The following is a 15,608-nucleotide window of genomic DNA, read 5'->3' as shown; positions in this document are numbered from 1 at the left end:
GGCATGCAAATTGTGCTCTGCAAAGTATCATGCACATTACCATGTAATAAATACAACAAATTAACAATGACTAACTTGCTCAATGCTACTTTTAAAAAATGAGAGTATGTATATGCTGAGCAGAATGCAGATTACAGTGTATTTGATTATAATCTAGTGTATTACGTGAGCCCAGTTATTATGATTTGTAATCCAAGACTAATGGTTTGGAGTATTATGTAAACCAGGCTACTATGGCTTATTACATAAAACACAATTGGCATATGTATAGCAGCAAAAATGGTTCATGTAAACTTACTCTAGTTCCTTTTGTTCCTGGTAGTCCTGGTTCTCCAGTATCACCCTACAGAAAGATACAAAAACAGTATGTTTGTTTATTGTTATCAGGATTTCAAGTACCATTCTGCAAGTTAATATTTGGCATAAGGTTCATTTTACCTTCGCTCCAGAGGCTCCTGGTGGCCCTTCTGGTCCTTGTACTCCAGGAAATCCAACCAAGCCTTGTAAACCTGGCAAGCCTCTTTCACCCTGTAAAAATTAAATACACAATATATAATATATATGTGATATATGTATATCCCTCGACACCCAAAATGGTAAAAGAGAAGAAGAAGAAGAAGAAGAAGAAGAAGAAGAAGAAGAAGAAGAAGAAGAAGAAGAAGAAGAAGAAGAAGAAGAAGAAGAAGAAGAAGAAGAAGAAGAAGAAGAAGAAGAAGAAGGAGGAGGAGGAGGAGGAGGAGGAGGAGGAGGAGGAGAAAAAGAAAAAGAAAAACAAGAAGAAGAAGAAGAAGAAGAAAATATGTATAACATATAGCAGTGAGAATAAAAGAATCTACTTCTTAATGTCACGAAGTCAGAAAGGACATTGTTACTGGAACATTGATAAGGTAAAAAAGAGCTAAATTACATTTTTTTCATATTCATAAGGCAAAGTCCCCTGTTCTGGGCTTACCATTTACATTTGTAAAGATATTAATGCAACTAAAAGTGATGCATAAGTCCCTTATGTTTAAGATCTTTCACTTCAATCTGAAAATGAGTACAAAATTAAGAGTTTACCAGATGTTTATATCATTACCCCTCCATCTTTTTTTTGGCTTTTTTATTTGTTTACATACCATTAAAACAACTTCCATCAGGGTAGCCATGTTAGTGCTTTGCTACAAAAACAACAGTCATGTGCTACTTTAAAAACTAACAATTATAATATCAAGTGGATTACAGTTCCTTTTATCAGACAAATATGTGATTTCATCAGAATTTGTGGTTTCAAATTGCAAAGTTTTCTTAGCTAATAGCACAGTGTAATCAAAGAATTTAATTAAAATTATAATACTTCTTCAGTTACATATACAAAAGTTTAATATTTGCAGAATACTCAATTTTAAAAATAAATAAAAACTTAGAACTAATTTACTATAACATCCCAAAATTCTATTATAGCATATTATAACAGATTACCAGCAGAGTAATTTTAATAGTACTTTGGAATAGTTCAATAATCCAAATGCCTGTCCAGTGACAGTAGACTAACACTTCAAGATAGAAAAGCATTCCTGCTGGAATAGGAAATAATTTGAATCAATATCTAGGCTATTTATATCTCATTTGGTATCAGGGAGGTAAGAGAAGGCAAGGAAAGATGGTAATTCACACTAGATCTCTCTACACTATGCCCCCAAAATAGTTTTTGAGTCCTTCCTACATACAAACTAACATGGTATAGGAAGAATCCAGAGAAATAAATATTTTGGGAAATACTAAAAAGGCAGAATATATTTCCCCAAAGGATCTTAAAGGCAGGAACCCTCCCCCCAAGTCTCTCTGCCCCAAACAGAAACCAGGTCTGCAGAAATGCAGATGTGAAAATCTTGTCAGAAAGTTTGGAGACAGGAAGCTTGGATTAGAAAGACAAAGATCCCTAGAATCAACAGTCCTTCACGCCAAAAAATCCAAAAATCATCAACCATAGCCCCAGGGAAGCAGTATATTACCTTTGGGACATTAGGATTAACCCAGTACCATCAGAATAACAGAAAGGCACATTCAGACTCAGGTCAAAGTTCATGCCACAGGAACAACTCCAAACAAAAGCTCAAGACGGTATAAAAACCCACCACTCTCAGCAATATGTGGTCAGCTTTCCCAGAACCATCTTTCTGTCTGGCTCTGTTCTTCAATAAACCACAACCTTCTTTCTAAAGCAGTGTCCATTTTGCTTATTCCCACCTTGGACTACTAGACCCTGATGAAGATTTTTCTTTCAACAATGGTAAGCGTGTGCAGCAATGAAACAAAATCACAAAATTGCAGCCAAAGAGGCTGTTAAGGAAGGAGGGGAAATCAGATTTCTTTCTTCAAGGCTGGAGCCTTTGCAGGCTATAAGACTGTAGCCTAAAGCAGTTTAACTGAATAATTTATATGTGTTTCTATGTATTTCAATTTATTATAAAACATTTGCAACTTCATTAACAAGAAGAGCAATATCAAGCAACATTCATAGTTTAATCTTCTTTGTTAATAGTTTACAAGATATTTTAATTAGCAAACAATATTTCAGAAAAAGTTGTAAAAGAGTTTGAGTGTATGATGTCTGCAAGGTTCTGCCTAGGTTTTCTGAGAAGTGTTGTTTAGGAGGTGCCATTGTTAATTCTCACTCCCTCCCTCTTTTCACCAGTTTTCAGCTCTTCTAGAATAGGCACAAAAGCACTTTCAAAGAACAACATTAGAAACAGCTGGCCAGTTCTAATAATATTTTCTTTAAACGCTGGTATCAAATTCCAACATTTCTTAAACTTCAGTTTTAAAGAGCAAGACTGGGGGGGAGGAGTGTATTTCTTTGATTTGAGGATGGCCTGTTTCTCTGTCTTAGAACCAAAGGCAGTACCTCTGCAGTACCCAAGAAACAATTCCTCTTTTGTCTGTGTCAACATTTTTATGGATACATACTTGTGTCTCTTGGTGCCATACGCATATTTCATAATCTGATTGGATACCAAGTTTTCGATGTTATGCCCTCTCCCCCAAATTTCATTGGTCACTACCTTGTTGGTCACTATTTATTGGTTATCATATTATTCTTATTTATTATATGTCAGGGTTATGGGCCTTTAAGGTAACAGGCTTATTTTATATCTGATATGTTATAATTAATTGTAATATATTATTTTATCAATAGTTGTTTTATTGTATTCTTTTATTCTATGTTTTATTGAACTTAGGTACCAGCATAATGATACATAATAAACTGCTACCAGTGGTAATGGATAAGAGATTCTGTCAAAGATACTAAATATCATAGAATCTCAAAGTCAAATTCCACTCCCCGTTTCTGTAAAAATCCAAATTAAAGTATCCCCAACAATGACTATTATTTCATATTCTGAATTTTGGAGATAGAGAGCAATTTGGTTCTTTTCTTTTTCTGAAGAGTGCTATCATATGCTGTCTGGTTATCTTCAATCTTCTTCTCAAGGCTAAACTTATTCAGTTCCTTCAGTCTCTCATTGTAAGATTGATGTATCCAATCTCCTGTTTATTCTCATTAACATTCTCTTTGCACGTTACAATTTCTTTGAAGTTTTAATGAGTGCAGCTTAAAATAAACACAATATTTGAAGCATAATAGGCATCAGTCTTTAATGTTTAATTTGGATTTCTGCACTAAGAAAGAGATTGAATTCAATGGCCTACATTTTTCTTCCTATGTTTCTCTTACCATTAATGGTAATAAACTAAGTAATGATCCCCTATCCCAGAATTTAAAGATTAAGAATTTTATGTAGCTTCACAGGTGTGAGGTTCTACTTACAGAAGAACTTCAAAGAAGCCCCCTTGAGTGAACAGAAGTAATTTTGCCTGGTAATTAGATCCTTTTTTATTCATATATGTAAATAAAAGAAACCAAGTACTTTTAGCATTAGTTCCAATGAAATGGTCACTAAGTGAAAATGTGACTGAAAGAGAGAGACATTACGTAGATTTCTAGTTGTTTTCATCTCATTTAGATAAAACTGTTTTAGGCAGCAATGCCAGTATTACTCTCATTGCAGTATGTATTGTTGACAGGTACATAAATATGGGTGTGACCAGAAATGATTTTAAATTATTGTTTACTACAATTTATTACTGTTGTGTTTGCAAATGGTCACTATCCAAGGCAGTTTCTAAATGAGGACTACTTTTAATGGATTGGGAGAATAATAAGTACCACCTACTTTGAAAGATTAATAGAGATGAAAATGTTTTCCAGGAGAATATAGAAATGTGACAGAAATAGTATTGCACTAGATCAGATATTCTACTGATGACCACTGAACTGATTTGCTATTTCAAAATAATTTAAATAAAATCTGAAAAATCTCAGAGCCGCTTTTGCTGTTTAAACAGAATTTTTCCAGAACTCATTAATGTCAGGCTCAAGCCCAGAGAAAACAATCTGGAATCCAATCGAGTCCAATCTTTGTTAATGTTTCAGGAATTAAATAAGTACTTGAACAGTTAAGGAAGTTTGAAAATGTTGAAATCTTTTGATCCTTTCATTCTGAGTAATCAAAATATAAGTAGAAGTTTTGATTATTTAAAATGTTATTTCGGTCATCCAGTAACTATCTCTCTTGTTCATTTTTAATACAAGTTAAAGACATTGTTATTCTAAAACCTTAAAGTTTTTCTTTCTTTCTTTTATTGAAGAAGTTTTTCTTTCTTTCTTTTATTGAAGAAGTATAAGTATGCCAATCTAAATAAATTATGGGTCTCTCTACATTGTCTTGATCTAAACTTATAAGATCTGCTTTTTCCATGCATGGTGACACCTATATCCGCAGCAGTCTTTTTATGCTGTTATCACAAGTTCCTTTTTAAAAAAAGAATGTCTCCAGTTTAAACTTGTTTTCTGACATGTTGCTTAATTTTGGTTTTTTAAAATTTCTTGCAAAATTAATGAACAAAGCATCACTTTTAAAATGTTCTTTAAAATATGTGGGATGAATGAGTAGCCTGAATTGTTATAAAAATATTTTTCTTAAATATTTTTTCATACTAGCTCATCTGGTGAGCAAGCTAGATTTAAGCCACCAGGTTCTTTTTGCAAGGTGGGGGTTAATTTAATGACAGCATGATATCAACATTATTTAAAGCTATTATTCAGCTAATATCAATGTATCAGATTTAGTTTGCTGTGTTAATATGAAACTATGTGTTACTGAGTAGGTTTTGTAGTATGCCATATGAATACTATAATTACATTCATCCATGTAGTTACATTCTCAGACACAAACAACCTGCTTATTTTGCTTCTGCTTAAGAAAAATTTCAGATGGATCTAGAAGAGTGAAACTTTTTGTTGGTTTTCATTAATGTCACTTCCCACAACAGTTTTATTTTTGTGCAATTTGTCTAGTTAGAAACAGTATGTTGAGGCTAGGACATCAATTATCTACTATTTATTCATTTTATTTATTTAAAACACTTATATGGCAACCTATCTTATAATCTACTCTGGGCAGCTTCTAATCTATTAGCCTGCAAATTTCCTGCATTTCCCCAAAATAAATGTTTGAAAATAAAAAAAAAAATGTTTGAAATCATTTTCAAATGAGGGATGGGAAACTTTCATACCAATCACGTGTAATACCATCCCAAACTTGAAAAGGTTGTTGATCTTTGAGTTAATTCTTTAGCCAAAATGGATGTGAAAGAAATGTGAGGGTAGGTTAACTATTAAGCCCATAATGACACACTGAAAATAATTATGTCTAGAGATTTTTCTTATGAAAGAAACATTTCTTCCTGTTGTAATAGTAACAGCTACTGTTTATGTTGGATCACACTTTCTGCCCACCCCAAAATATATCAGCTCAGAACATTTTGATAAAATTCTGCCCCTTAAAGTATCATATTATAGTTCTTTCCCAAAATTTTGTAGGGTTTTGATAATGACATTTAGACAGGAAAAAAATATCTTGTTCAAAAATACATTTAACACTATTATTGCACTGAGCTAGAAAACAATATGTTTGATTTTGGATTTTGCATGTCCAATAAGGGCCAATCATTATGAGACGTGACTGATGTCTTAGGCAAGAGTGCAAATATTGGAACCCAACAATCCTACAGAGCTACCACCCTCCTTTTTTCAGGGCCCACATTCGACTAAATTGGAATTAAAACAAACCAACAAAAACTCTATTTTACTGCAACATGTTTTGTCATTTAGTATCTACAGAAGCTTTTACAATACAAATTTAATTTATACCTAACTTAAAGTGTGCAACACAACAACAAACATTATGCTGTTATTACTGCTAGACATGTTTTTTAAAAATGGTAGGCAGACGATGTCCTAATGGATTAGATTTAACAGAAATACCAGAGGTTTAAAAATTAACAAGCATCAGTTTGTTGGATACATTATCCCTGTTCATCAAATTGTCTCCTTCATGCAAAACAGAAAAAATCACCAGTGTTCCAATTTTGTACCTCTAATCTGCTGCTATTATGTATATTAAAAGGTTATAGCTCTATGAGTTTTAAGTGTCAGAATTTGTACTTTGAGTTTGGTCTTTAAATGGATTGGGGAAAAATGCAGTTAATGAAGCATTCACATAATCATCTTCTACCTCTATTAGTAATTATCTAGTTTGTATTGTACTAACTCAGATGTATTTCTTTTTGAAGAAAAGTGGTAGTTGTCATCACAAAATGGATTTGGGAAATCACAAATTAATTGTCTACAATTAATACAAATTAATACAAATCTGAAAAGAAAAAATGGGTGAATTGAAATTAAGAAGTTGTTGATGATCAGATTTTAAAAAATAGCTATTAAAAATACCTGCTGACTTTTGTTTGTAAACTCATGAATGTTATTCACTTTGAATCTTGAAAATTAAGACAGTTGACATGTTAAAATTAATTTATCTCTGTCTTCTTAGTAGAGATTGTGCCTGTTGAAGCACTGTTGACCTAAACACTAGCATCTAAAAAACTAAGAGAAAGGAAGTGGAAACGGGTGCTTTTACCTTTCCTCATTAATCAAATGGTTGTCTTTATCATAGTACTGTGGAGAGGAAAGAGCCCCTCCCTTGGGGATTCTTCCAGCTGGGATGCAATGATCAGCGCTTTGGAGAATTAATTGAATTGAAGCAGAGCTGCCGGAAAGAAGTCTTTTAATGGCAAGAAACTAAGATGAGTGACATTCAGCAAAGTTTCTTGGCTAGCTAGAAAGAGTGGTCTCCAAATGTGTGTCTTTATACCTTTCCAGGGTTTTCAAAATTGTCAATTTTGATTCGTTGAATTTCTGAGTTTTCAAACTGTCATTCCTGATTCGTGGACCAGTGTCTATTGATGGGTTAGTTTCTTTATCCAATCTTGTTTAGGAAAAAGGTTAAAAGTTAATCCCTGTCTCAGGAATGAATCTGATGTGTTTCATTAATTTTATGTATTTTTCTGTGTTTCTGTTCTAATACTGTCAGTCTTAATTGCCGGTCCGGTCCTGCATTCCTTTGGTTAAGCTTATCTTCAATGTTTCTTCAAGTTGATACTTTGTAGCTGTTTGTTTGCACTTGGGTTCATCTGAGGCTGTGGGTTCTGAAAATTAGCTAGACAGAGTGTTTGTTTTAATTTAAAAAGGACTCGTGATTTAATTAATTCTTTTTTGGGGGGGGAGGGCTTATTTCTACTTTGGAAAGATTTAAACTGTTGTGATTAAATTTTCTTCTTGCCTCCAGATTTCTTCTTCTATCAGAGAGGGGGGGGATCTTCCTTCAGTACCGATTGATATAAAATAGCTTCTAATTTAAAAAAAAAAACCAACAACTGAAGAGGATCCCAATCCTGAAAAAGGGGATATGTATGGAGAACTGCATGCAAGAGAACATGTTTTGCATGCAATTGTTCCTTGCAGGTAGAATCAAGAACAATTTCTCTGTGAAAGCTATGGCCGGGCAGTATAATATAGACAAACTTGGTCCAGACATACTGATACTCTGATTCAACATAAGGCAGTTTCTTAAGAACTCCATGTCTAGATCAAGGCCAAATGCTATAATCTCCATTCCATTTCAGCCAGTCACAATTTAAATTACTTTTCAGAAATATTTATCCACAGATTTACATATTCACCTTTATGGGGATAGAGGAAAGTTCTATCATACCATTTGCCATTTTCCACGAGATTCTAGGCTAATCCTAGAAATCTGTGAGACAGGCCTAGCTTAACACGTGGCTTTGCCAAAATCTGCTGAGCCCATCTTTGATGATTTAGTGATCCTGCTGCACCTTGCCTTTATACACTTTGCCTTTCGACTGTGTCTTTAGCAACCACTATAGGGTGGGGCACAATTAATACTAAGGAAGTCAGTGAGTGGAATCTTTGGACTCCATTAAGCCTTTCTCTATTTTTTGACCAAGGCTCAAGAACTTCAGATTTCAAGGTTACAATCTCTGTACCTCCTGCATTAAAAATAACTTTCTTTTCTGCCATCCCTCCATGCATTCAAAGATTTGAATTAGTTGTTCACAGAAACGAACATAAAATACTCTAAAATTTAAGATATATGATTTACAGAATATTTATTAAACAATACTGATATATGTCTTATTCAAATAATAGCTCTGGTTCAGTGAACTTGATAGGACTTTTCAGCCAACTGCTTAATTTTATTAATAAACAGTTTAAACGTCAGTATTAATGTTTGTTTTTTGCATTTCTATAAATGGGCGAGGGTTTTTAGTAAAATGTCCATAAGGAAGTATGAGGTTTCCTAAAACTGTTTTCCCAGAGGGATAAAGTGGATATGATCCTACAAAGAATGTCCTTCCTAAAACCATTAAAATTGAGATTTGTAATATAAAGTTTCTCAGGCTTGTGGATATAATATTAGAAAAACCCTGTTCTTATATATTTTCCAGGCATTCAAAAGCAAGTCATTTCAGAGGTCATTGCAAAACTTTACTTCAAATGTTTGTTGGTGGAAAGAGGAGGGAGAGAGGTAATTCCTCAGGCAGCCCAGTCATTTATCACGGCTTTTATCTTCAATCTTTGGTCCCCTATGTTATGTCCAATTTTTACTTCCACATAGCTAAATATTATCTCCCCTCCCGAATTGGGTGTCCTGGTAGTATTAAAATTCATTGATCCTGATTTATTCAAAATTGACAAAAACACAGGAAGGAAAAATACTGTAAATACAGAATACTTACTTTTTGCCCCTTCACTCCACTGCAGTCACATTTTCCACAGCCAGAACAACCCTGTAATTTAAAAAAAAGCAATCCATCAATTTGGTAATATCTACAACAAAGGTTAGACTTTGTTAGAAAAAGTTTGCTACAGAAAAAGTTGTTTATAATGAAAATATATGTCTGCTCAGACTATTTAAATAATGTTGACTCCATTAAAAAGCTAATTTAGATTGTAGATAAAGAGAACACAAATCTCTGTAGCTGTAATACTGGTATTTTTTTAGAAAACAAAAAAAATATTTTGAATTGATCTGCTGGAGTCCCTATTGCAAAGATGCCCTTTCTCTGCTTAACCCCAAAGAACTGGGGAAATAGGAAATCAAGGGTCCTGCAGATCATATCATACTGCGTGATATACTGGATATAAATTTAGCACTTGCCATACTATAGCAAAAATACTATTAAGAATAATCATAGTGCTTTGATTCATGACAGTAATTTGTCCACAGAAATATTTGGTGTACAACTGTCTTCTATTGAGCTTAACTCCTGGTGACTTTGTGGGCACAAGCTTCCAATTTTCTTGGCAACAATGCAAACATGCTTTACCATTGCCTTTTGTTGGGATGGTCTTTTAAACTTTCCAATCCAGCCTCACCTTTGAGATTCCACCCTACTAGACAGCTGCAAAGATTTTAAGAGACATTCAGCCTTTCCTGCCTTTATCATTCTTAGATATCGCAATTTATACAAAAGAGCTCTATTTCATATGTCCTATCATTTGGAGGCCAGGAACTAGAATTGTGATTTAATGAAGAGTCTGGGAAATAACATCTGATGAAGTTTCCCGATCTATTCAGGATCTCTTGAGAAAGCAAAGAAAACCTTCATACAGTTTAACTAATCTACCGTAGTCTGAGCAGACAGTCATTTTTTTTTTATCTGATGATAAAAGAGAGTTATAAAGCATTTTTGAGGTGGATCTTTTTACTACTTTGACCAAAATTTTGGGAAACAATTAAAAGGCTACATTTTTTATTGTCAGAAAATCTAAAATATAAAATTCCAAGATTATATCTGAAATACTTTTTAAAATTTATACCAATTTCTTTAAGAGGAAACAATTGCCACTGCTTATTCTACCACACACATCATAAAATAGAATAGAAATAGTCCAGCAGGGTAACAGTATGGTTTTGCGAACTGATTCTTAAATTGCTTGTTTCTAAGACTAAGTTCACTCAATACACAGCTAAAAAGTGCTTGCTTGTTGTCTTCAGTGCATTTTTCTAGATTAATTATGTCTGGATTGGTAATGAAAAATCTATCATGCACTATATTCTTCATTAGAATCAGCCGGGGACTCTCAAAATATGTGTATGAATAAACATGCAAAGATAAAAACTCAGGATTCTATCCTGCTCGTGACAAACCTAATTCTTCAGAAAGATAGCCTCTCAAAACATACTGTGCATGGTACTCAAAACCTATTGTGGGAAGAATCCAGAGAAAGAAATATTTTGGGGAATATTAAAAAGGCAGAATGTATTTCCCCAAAGGAATAATGGAGAAGATCTTAAAAAAAAAAAAAAGACAGAAGCCAGCCCCCCAAAACCAGCCCCAGCATCTCTCTCCAAGCAGAAACTAGGCAGAGGCCAGCTTTTAGAAATGCAGATGTAATAATCCATTCAGGAAGGTTGGAGCCAGGAAGCTATTAGGAAGACAAAGAAACCTAAAATCTATATACCCCCACCGATATTCTAAGGACAGGAGACATAATAGGATTAATCCACCAGTACCAAAAGGTCTGGTCAGACTCAGGTCAAAGTACATGACACAGGAAATATAAAGCCTCTAACAGGAACATGAAACAACCTCAAGAGGCCCAGAAGGTATAAAAACCCACCACTCTCTGCTACAGGTGGTCAGTTTTCCCAGAGTCATCTTTCTGTCTGGCTCTCCTCTTCAATAAACTGCAACCTTCTTTCTAAAGCAGTCTTCATTTTGGTTATTCCCAACTTGGACTGGACCCTGATGAATATTTTTCTTTCAACACTATGAACCCACTTCCCTTTTAAAAAGAGTTTTGGTGGAATCTGTGGAGGAGGGAATAAATGAAATGACCCAGAACCAATGGCAAAGATTTATTTGTCTATGAAAGGTCTCTCTGGAAGGGGAAAAGTATGTGTATTTTTATTAAGTAGGTTTAACAATATAGTATTTAATGGCACATTCAAAGGAATTATTTTAATTGTAGAAACAAGAAAATGATTGATGTCTCCCTTTTCCCATGTAGCTAACTAGTACCAAGTTAGGCTCCACCATTACCATCCTGGCCCTCAGCTGTTCTTAAACTTAATGTTTATTTCCAAATCATAGGCCATAGTTCTTTTGGCCTCTGACCTATAGAATGAGAAAATGAAAAGCCAAAAGAGTTGGTTGGATAAGCTGGAGAAACAAAACAGAGTAGATTTAGTCATACAACAACTTCACCTTGTTGCTTGCATAGTATAATCAAGAACCACATGAGCTAAGTTTGCATAACATGCCCAACAATTAAAAAATAAGCAAGGTTAATAAAAAAGACTATTATGGCAGCTGCTAGGTCTAATTCATTTGCTCCAGTGAGTTCTTTCTTATTGGATTTTTACCACAGATTGCAGAGTACGCTGTAAGCTAAAATTTTATTATATAATAGTTTAGACCAGTGGTTCTCAACCTTCCTAATGCCGCGACCCTTTAATACAGTTCCTCATGTTGTGGTGACCCCCAACCATAAAATTATTTACGTTGCTACTTCATAACTGTAATTTTGCTACTGTTATGAATAGTAATGTAAATATCTGATATGNGGAAGGAAGGAAGGAAGGAAGGAAGGAAGATTGAAGGGGAAAGGAAGGAGATGGAGAAGGAAGGAGATTGAAGGGGAAAGGAAGGAAGGAATGAAGGAAGGAAGATTGAAGGGGAAAGGAAGGAGATGGAGAAGGAAGGAGATTGAAGGGGGAAGGAAGGAAGGATTGATCTTTGGAGAGTCATGTTTTTTCAGATGGTGATGAACTGCAACTCCCAGCATTCCCCACTCTTCCACAGTGCTTTCTAGGGCTGCTGGGGATGGTAGTCCAGTAAGGTCTGGAGACACACACAGATGCCCTCCGACGGTGAGGGAGGCGGGCCGGGCGGCACGGGGAGGCTCCGGCGTGGCGCAGAGGGCGGCCGGGCAACTAGGAGGCGTGGGGACCGGCTCGGTGCCGCAGCTCAGCTCAGCTCAGCCAGCAGCAGCAGCAGCAGCAGCACGTTGCCTGAGCAGGCGGGAAGAGAGGAGGTGGTGGTGGCAAGTCATGAAAGCAGCCTCCACACGTTCAGGGTGCAAACGCCTTGGACGGTTTGGCTCACCCACCCCTTTATTTACTGACCTGCCACAAGCTCGTGCAAACAAGCCTCAAGGAGTTCTGAACGAGCGGTCGTTTAAAAAAAATGCTTTCAGCAATGAGGCAGAAAGGGGAACTTGCTCACGGCTCTTTTTTCCCCCTTTCTCGGCGACTGGGAAGGCAGCAGCCAGAGACGCCGCTTCACAAAGGGAGGCGGAGAGAGGGGTGAGGGGGAAAACCTCACTCAACTTTTGCCCTTATCAGACCCGGTTCCCTTCTGGTCGACCCCCACCCACCCGCCCCCTTCACCTCCCGCTACAGATCGACGCTACCCCTTGGGAGTATTTCACCAGGCTTTTTTTTTTACCTTGGCCCTGCGCTTCTCGCAGACGGAAGCCAGGCAAGAGGACCTGAAAGATGCCAAGCTACCTTGCCAGCGCCCGCCGCTGCCCCGCTAGCCTCACCTTGGCCACCGCCTGTTCGGTGCGGTGGCAGGCAGGCCCAGGTGCTTCTGGGCGGCCATGGCAAGCGGCAGCGACGGCGCAGGCCAACCACCGGCTGGGCCACCAGCTGGCCCAGCCCAAGGGAGGTAAGCCACCCGCCGGGCCCCACGCCGCCAGCTACCCTCCCAGCGCCCGCCGCTGCCCCGCTAGCCTCACCTTGGCCCTCCCACCCCTGGTCCTCTTTTACTTACATTTAGTAGTTGCTCAGCAGGGAGGGGTGGAAACTTCCAGAAAGCTCGCCTTAGCTGCAGACAACTTGCAGCAATGTTTGCCGACTGGGGCTTTTGGCGGGCTCAACAGGGCAGAGACAGCCTGGACAATTCCTATTGGCTTTTGAAAGCCAATAGAATTAGACGCTATTCAAGAGAATCTATTCTATTGGCATTCGAAAGCCAATAGAATCTATTGGCTTTCGAACACCAATAGAATAGACTCTCTTGAATAGAGTCTATTCTATTGGCTTTCAAAAGCCAATAGAATAAGAGGGAGTAGCACAGCTCATGAAAAAAAATGCCGGACTGCGTTTCATAAGGATTCTATGAGGAAAAACTTCAGGACTTTGGCGACCCCTGTGAAATGGTTGTTTGACCCCAAAAGGGGTCGCGACCCACAGGTTGAGAACCACTGGTTTAGACATTGTCCCTCATTGTTCATGATTTTCCTTTGTCTCCCAAGTCATTCCTCTTCTTGCATGTTACATTGTGACACTCCACAATACATATACATATTTGCACTATGCTATCAATATTTCAAAATTTCTTAAATGTAATATGATGCATTTGCTTTGGCTTCCTGGCCATCACAAGATAGACAAGTCAAATAGTTCAGAGCAGAAGAGGAGCCTTCTTCCCTCATAAACAGTGCCATTCAGTTCATTCTAGGGCCTAGGGCTGTCAATAAACTTTCCACAGATTCAGTGCTACCCAGGTTCATCAGTTTTAAGACCAAGACATAAGAGGACTCAGCGGGAAATTGTGCCCTCTATGAGTTGATAACTAGGGCTCCCAAAATCTTTCACCAATGGCAATGGCTCTTTGGGGCTGCCAGACTTTGTAGATCAGCAGCCTCTTGAACATTTCTGGATTACCTTTTCTGATTAATTTGTATGGCACACATTTCTCCCCAAACACTTTCATTAATGACTATGTTCTGTATGTGACAGGGCTATATATATATACATATACAGACAACTTTGCTTTAAATGCTGTTGTTGATGGGGAAAAAAACTGAACTCAAAGACATGACATACCAATGGTCTTTCCCCCCCACCCACCATCTTCAGAATGTGCAAGCAAAAATAATTGTAATTGTCCCATAGGCATTTTTTTTTAAAAAAAATTTTTTTTAAAAGTGGGCAACTAAATTTCATTTTTGATGTATGCCATTGTGCCCACAGTATAAAAATGATAATAAAGGTTATCTTATCTTATATATGGATTTTAATTAATACAAAGTAGTATGCTTTTGTTTCTTTAGTCCTAGCATTCCAAATCATTAAAAAACCAAAATGTTTAACAACAAAGTTTGCTAAAAATCCCAAATGGCTATGAACTTCCAGTGTTAGGAAAGAAGTTTCTACTTGTAAATATTTATTTTCCAGGAGTTGCCAAGAGCATTCTGATCTTTTATGCTTTGGGTAGTGTCCCCTCATTGGTTCAACCAGCAAGGCCAAACATCTGTGGATTTTTTCTGTGGGAAGACATATCCTCTAGATAAATTGAAAAAGAAATGGACCTCTCTTTCCTGGATTTAGATGAAACATTCATATTTGAACTATAGATTCTTGTCAAGAATATAGATCAATACAGTACAGTAAACACTACAAATCAAGAGTTAGGATGGCACCTATGAACTTTGCAAATAATATATATATATATATATATAATTTAAAAAGCGGCTTAAAAGATTACAATGTTCCTGTATGACATTTTTGTGTGTGTGAAAAAGTTCAAATTTCACAAGACTTAAATGGGTTTCAGCATTTTACAGAGGAAGAGTGATTTTCATGATTTGGGGCAATTTTTTTAAAAAATGGGAAGGGCAAGTAAATTTGAGCCCTCACACAGTTTTACCCTGAAGTGTTTGCCATTACTTTATACAGATCATAGAACAAGACAAAGAAATTTGTGAAAATAAAAGCCTTAGCCTTCCACTAAGGAACACCTGGATTGGGGAGAAAATAGAAGAATGACCTCTGAGAATCCTAAAAAGGCAAGAATTTGTGCAGAACGTCCAGAAGACATTCTTATTTATTTATCCTTCAGACTGTGAAACAGCACTATCTCCAGGTGGGAGCACATATGACACAAAAGCTTCATTTGCCAAATGTTGCATCTGCACATTTGTCGGTCTTGGACTGCCTTGGAATATCAACTTGCCAAAAAAAGATGAATAATCTACATCATTTTTGACCTGATTATGAGGGCTTTGGAGGCTGGAAAGACCCATAGAAAGCTGGTTTTAGAAATTACTAAAGGATTCCTCCAAGCAACAGACTTGTGACTCTTTTTTTTAATAATATATTTTATTGATTTTTTTAACATAGTCGCCT

General features: G+C 36.5%; 1 protein-coding gene across 1 annotated transcript in view; it reads right to left on the bottom strand.

Annotated features, from left to right (window-relative positions):
* COL4A1 (collagen type IV alpha 1 chain) overlaps positions 1-9,250 on the bottom strand; it is a 110,886-nt gene extending 101,636 nt beyond the window's left edge. Inside the window, exons 1-3 of the mRNA XM_029283412.1 lie at positions 9,205-9,250; positions 439-528; positions 299-343 (exon numbers count right to left, since the gene is read on the bottom strand). The gene's annotated coding sequence lies outside the window, so the exon portion shown is untranslated. The remainder of the gene's footprint in view (positions 1-298; positions 344-438; positions 529-9,204) is intronic.
* Positions 9,251-15,608: the final 6,358 nt, after the last annotated feature.

This window comes from Protobothrops mucrosquamatus, unplaced genomic scaffold (assembly GCF_001527695.2).
Source record: "Protobothrops mucrosquamatus isolate PMUCROS unplaced genomic scaffold, P.Mucros_1.0 scaffold78, whole genome shotgun sequence".
Classification (NCBI taxonomy): Eukaryota; Metazoa; Chordata; class Lepidosauria; order Squamata; family Viperidae; genus Protobothrops; species Protobothrops mucrosquamatus.
The sequence above is the reverse complement of the archived record's forward strand: the minus strand, read 5'-3'. Positions and strand labels throughout refer to the sequence as shown.